Here is a 6,000-nt window from a genome sequence, read left to right as displayed (position 1 = left end):
TTCCACAGGTTGAAAGCTTAGTTGAGTGAGATCTTACTCTGGGGGGAACCCTATCCTTATCTCAATGTGCGTCAAGGCCTCTCCTTGATCTCTTTCAACAAAGCCTTGGCCCTAACATTAAATTTCCTGGTATTCTTTTTTCTTTTTCTTTTGCTTCAAATTGTAGGCCCATATAAAATTGATGTCTAATGATCATACAACAGAATCATTAATTTAAGTTCTCTAGAAAACTACTTTGCCAAGGAAAGTAGTCCATTGCTTTTCAATTTAGTCTAAGGTAAATTCTTAGAAGAAAGCCTGAAGGCAGACATATTCTTTGCTGAAATATAACAAGAATGGTCCCTAGCCCAGTTTCTAATATTTTTACCCTCTGAAACTTCTTGAGCTGGTCCTCCACAGTACCTGTTACTCTCAGCAGTACTGCCTTCTGAGCTCCTATGACATTCCAGTGTTGGAACACTACCTTCTTTATTACATTCTTATGTCAAGAAAGCACAAAAGGAGAAGCTTTACTAACAAAAGAATGTTCAGGATGGTACTGCTACATAGTCTAGGTTTCATGTATTAGCTGTTATAATGCTCAGTATCTGGAGTTCTTGAGACTTGTGGAAAAATTTTCCCTCTCCTATGTCATTTTTGAATGATCATATTCCTGTCCTCTATAGTCATAGAGATCAAATTTGGGAAGGAGCAGTCTAGGACAGATTTTCAATCTATAGGACTAAATGGAATAGTCTTGAATTAAAATATTCATTGATTAAAAGTGTTAAAGTCTCAAGATATAATCCTGAACAGACATATCAAGATTTAGAATCTGAACAGAGGTACAAGAGTCACCCAAGGAGACTGAGCAGGAGGTGGGAGATGGAGGACAGTGAAGACAGCATGACACCATGAAAGTCAAGTCAAAAAAGAACATTTCAGGCCAGAGAGATGAATCAGTGTTTCTGTGTGTATAGTGATCTTCCAAAAGACTTGAGTTTGGTTTGTAGCACCCATATCAGGTGGGTCACAACCTCCTGTAACTCCAGCTCCAGGGTATTCAATGCCCTCTTGTGGTCTCCAAGTATATTTGCATACATGTAGCATACACACATAATACACATAAATAAAATAAAGTAAATTTAAAGAGAGGGAGGGTGTCCCCGAGAGGAGAGTTCTGGATGTCATGAAGGTATCTAATTCAAGAAGACAGACTTGGCTCTTGGTTTGGGTAATATCAAACTCATTAGTAAGAGCAATGTCTTCAAGGAGTTGTGCTGAAATCCATTTGGAAATCAACAGCAAATTCATCTGAGTAGAAGGAGCAGATTTTTAAAAAGTGAAGGGAATGAAAATACTACTAAAAATCTTATTTAAGAATTTTTATGTCGAAGACCTCATTTAAAAAAAAACTATTGTAGGCAATGGAGTCAAAGTTTTGTTCTTATCATGTAGCTTTTGAATCTGAGCTATTCTTTTTACTGATATCTAGCTCCTAGTATTGTAGGTTACCAAAATGAATCATAGAGACTAGGAATTCAATACAAAGAGAACATTGGCTTTGGGACCAACATGTTCATTAGTAACTTGATAGCAACAACTTCCATGAGAAGTTGCTCTGCAAGTCTAGGGTGTTTTGGATGTGTGCTGGCTAGTTTTTAAGACAACTTGACACAGCTAGAGTCATCTGAGAGGAAGAAACTTCAATTAAAAAATGCCTTTATAAGATTTGGCTTTAAGCAAGCTGCTGTGGGATGTTCTGTATGGCAAATGTGTTGCTGATTAGTCAATAAATAAAACACTGATTGGCCATTGGCTAGGCAGGAAGTGTAGGCGGGACAAGGAGGAGACTAAAGCTGGGAAGTGGAAGGCTGAGTCAGAGAGACACTGCCAGCCGCCATGATGAGAAACAGCATGTGAAGATGCCGGTAAGCCACGAGCCATGTGGCAAGGTATAGAAATGGATTAATTTAAGCTGTAAGAACAGTTAACAAGAAGCCTGCCACGGCCATACAGTTTGTAACCAATATAAGTCTCTGTGTTTACTTGGTCGGGTCTGAGCGTCTGTGGGACTGGCAGGTGAGAGAGATTTGTCCTGACTGTGGGCCAGGCAGGAAAACTCAAGCTACAGCAAGCCTGTTGGGCATTTTCTTAATTAGTGATTGAAGTGGGAGGGAGCAGCCAATTGTGAGTGGGCAAACCCTGGGCTGGTGGTCCTGGGTTTTATAAGAAAGTAGTCTGAGCAAGCCATGAGGAGCAAGTCAGTAAGCAGCACCCCCTCCATTGCCTCTGCATCAGCTCTTGCCTCCAGGTTCCTGCCCTGTTTAATTTCTTCCCTGACTTCCTTCAGAGTATGAACAGTGATGAGGAAGTATAAGCCAAATAAACCCTTTCCTCCACAGTTTGCTATTAACCATGGTGTTTCATCACCACAATCGCAACCCTAACTAAGACAGACATTGATATCGGTATAGTGGAGTATTGCTGTGACAGAACTGACCATGTTTTTGGGACAATTGTGGCAGGACTTTGAAAGTTTGGGCCAGAAAAGCCATTGAGTGTTCAAAGTGTGGTGAGTTGTTCTGTGGGAGCTTGGAAGATAAGAGTGTTGAGAGAAACACAGACCATGGAGGTCTGTCTTGTGAAATTCCTGTGGGAAATTTGATAATATGTGGTTCTGGTCAGCTGGGGTTGAAGAATTGGCTATGGCGAGCAAGAGACCAGAACCACTAAAGTGAAACCTTTGCTTGGCTAATTGATGATAGGCAGCTGGAACTGAGAAATTATCAGTGGTTAAGAAGAGACATGCATCATTGAGGTGAAATCTTCTTGGAAGTGTTTCTTCAGAGTTAGCACACAGCCAACATTCTCTTTGTATTGAATTTTTATTCAAATTTGTATTCCTAGTCTCTATGATTCATTTTGGTAACCTACAATACTAGAAGCTAGATATCAGTAAAAAGAATAATTCAGATTCAAAAGCTAAATGATAAGGGCAAAACTTTGTCCCCATTGCCTACAAAGGGGTGCAACTGTGTTCTAGAGGTGGCCAACGGTGTATCTTTTGCTGGAAGCTGAATGTGGTAGAGTTAAAGATCACTCAGATGGCACTGGTTTGGAAGGCATAAAGGAGTCATGGAAAAGAGCTGAGGCATGGCACTGTGTGGCAGGACTGGAGTCTCTGAAGAAAGCCCAGGAAAGGCTGTTGACTGAAGTGCAACATGGTTGTATCAAGAGACCCCAGCATTTAGGAGATGCCATGGGATGACCACCAAGAAGAACAGCAGCTTCAGAGTGGAGTTGGCCTGGGAGATACTCTGTGTGTGCTGCAGTGTGGGGAACCAGCAAAGTGACCCCGGCTCTGTGGAGGAGATCAGAAGATTTTCAATAGATCTCAGACACTGAACACACGGGGTTATTTACACAGTTGGAGTTTGGCTTGATTGTGACTCTGCCCTGGTTCTTCCCTCTTGAAGTAAAAAAGCAATTTATTTTTGATTATGTAGGAGCCCACAGTTAAGAGGCTGGGTTTTTCAAGCATTTGAATTTGTAAAGAATGTGAGATGTTTAAAGTCTATAATGTTTTATATTGTAACACTAATATAAGTATGAGATCTTGGGGACAAGAAAGGAAAGGTTATGCTTCATAAGTATCTTAGGGTTTCTATTGCTGCAATGAAGCACCAGGACCAAAAAGCAAGTTGGGGAGGAAATGGTTTATTTGGTTTACACTTCCATATTTCTCTTCATCATCGAAGGAAGTCAGGAGAGGCACTCAAACAGGGCAGGTACCTGGACGCAGGAGCTAATGTGGAAGCCATGGAGGGGTGCTGCTTACTGGATTGCTTTCTGAGGCTTGCTCACCTGCTTTCTTATAGAATCCATGACTACCAGCCCAGAGACAGCATCACCCCCAGTAGGCTGGGCTCTCCCCCACCAGTCACTAATTGAGAAAATGCCCTACAGGCTGGATCTTATGGAGGCGTTTTCTCAATTGATGGCCCCTCCTTTCAGGTAACTCTAGCTTATGTGTTAAGTTGACATAAGACTAGCCAGCACAATAAGTGGTGTGTTTGTGTGTCAAGTTGACCAAGGGTAAATTTTTCCAGCTGATATTTAAATCAACTTGACACAATTAATAATCTAGAGAAGGAAGCCTCAATTGAGAAAATGGCTCCATAAGATGGGGCTGTAATCAAACCTATTAGCTATTTTCTTAACTAGTGATTGATGGGGGAGAGCCCAGCCCATTATGGGTGGTGGCACCCCTGTGTAATAGTCCTGGATTCTATAAGAAAAGATTCTGAGCAAGCTATGAGGAGCAAGTCAGTAAGCAGCACCCCTCATGACCTCTGCACCATCTTCTGCCTCAAAGTTTCTGCAGTGTTTAATTCCTGTCCTCACTTCAGATGAACAGCAATGTGGAAGCATAGGCCGTATCAACCCTTTCCTCCACAATGTGATTTTTGGTCATGGTGTTTCATCACCACAATAATAACCCTAACTAAGACAGAATGATTGACTAAAGTATCTATATCTCATCTATCTGTAGTTTATATTTTATTTTTTTCTGTTCTCTTTTTGTTTTTGTTTGAAATGGGGTTTCACTGTGACACTGCAGCCCACTTAGTCCTTATTCATCTTTTTAGCACAGTAAGAATTAGCATTATATCTAACATGCAATGGCAGCTTAATAAATACTTATTGAGTAGCTTAACTAAGGAATAGGAAGGTGGGTGAATAATCTAGGGCTCTAGAATATCTTGCTGCTCTTACAAAAATATTTTATTTTTTATTATGAACATCTGTATTTGGCTATGTGTATGTTTGAAGAACCCAGAAGATGATACCTGATCCCCTGGAGCTAGAATTACAGGTAGTTGAGAGCCATCAGACATGGGTTATGGGAACCTAATTTTGGTCCTCCAAAAGAGTAATGCATGCTCTTCCCAGTCTTCTCTCCAGTCCCCATAATAGTGGTTTTTTTTTAAATTTCATTTATTTATTTATTTATTTATTTATTTATTTATTTATTTATTTATTTATTTATTTTATTATTTTATTTTTTTGGTCTGTGCTCTAACACCTATGAGTAAATAGAATAAAGAAGTGCCACAAAAATAAAAATACTGGATTCATGATTGGGTGTTTGCCAATTGATAGATCCTGTGGAGTAGGCAGTCATTGCCTTCTGTGGTGGTATTTTACTTATACTGAAATGTGATTTTAATTGTATGTTAATAAATAAAGTTGTTTGGGGGTCAGAGCTATTAGAGTCATAGCAAGTGCATGGTGGCGGTGGCGCACGCCTTTAAGGACCTGGAGGGCGGTACATTCAGGCAGTGACGAGGCAGTCACATGTTTGGGTTTACAACCAATGAGAAGGCAGAACAGGAAGACTTTAAAGACAGACACACAGGAAGTAGGTTTTTTTGGAGAGCTCTCTTGGCTGGAGAGGATCCCTGAATCAGGAAGGGTGAGACTCTTAGCTCTGACCTCTTGGCTTTCTTTTCTGAATTGGCTTTGTGTTTTTTATTTTATAAGACCGTTGGTTACATCTACATTTGGCGCCCAACGTGGGGCCCGAACCCATGACCCTGAGATTAAGAGTCTCATGCTCTACCGACTGAGCTTGCCGAAACAAGTGTGGTTATGGCTTTATCAAAAGGCATCTTCTGAGGCCAGGACAATATGGCACCATCCCTGGTGGTCTAGTGGTTAGGATTCGGCGCTCTCACTGCCGCCACGCACTTGCTGTGACTCTAATAGCTCTGACCCCCAGACAACTTTATTTATTAACATACAATTAAAATCACATTTCAGTATATGTAAAATACCACCACAGCCTTCAGATATATACCAAATGGTGACCTCACCAGGCTCCAATGGACAGTTCAAACCCATTGCCACACAGATGGTACTGGCTAAAACTGGAGAGTCACAAACAAATACAAAAGTTGTGACTGTGTGAAGGGACTTGCAGGGATAATGGGAGATACCAAGGGTAGGAAGGAGATA

The sequence above is a fragment of the Peromyscus californicus genome, unplaced genomic scaffold, assembly GCF_007827085.1.
Source record: "Peromyscus californicus insignis strain IS unplaced genomic scaffold, ASM782708v3 Scaffold_9__1_contigs__length_137607984, whole genome shotgun sequence".
Taxonomy (NCBI): domain Eukaryota; kingdom Metazoa; phylum Chordata; class Mammalia; order Rodentia; family Cricetidae; genus Peromyscus; species Peromyscus californicus.
The sequence above is the reverse complement of the archived record's forward strand: the minus strand, read 5'-3'. Positions refer to the sequence as shown.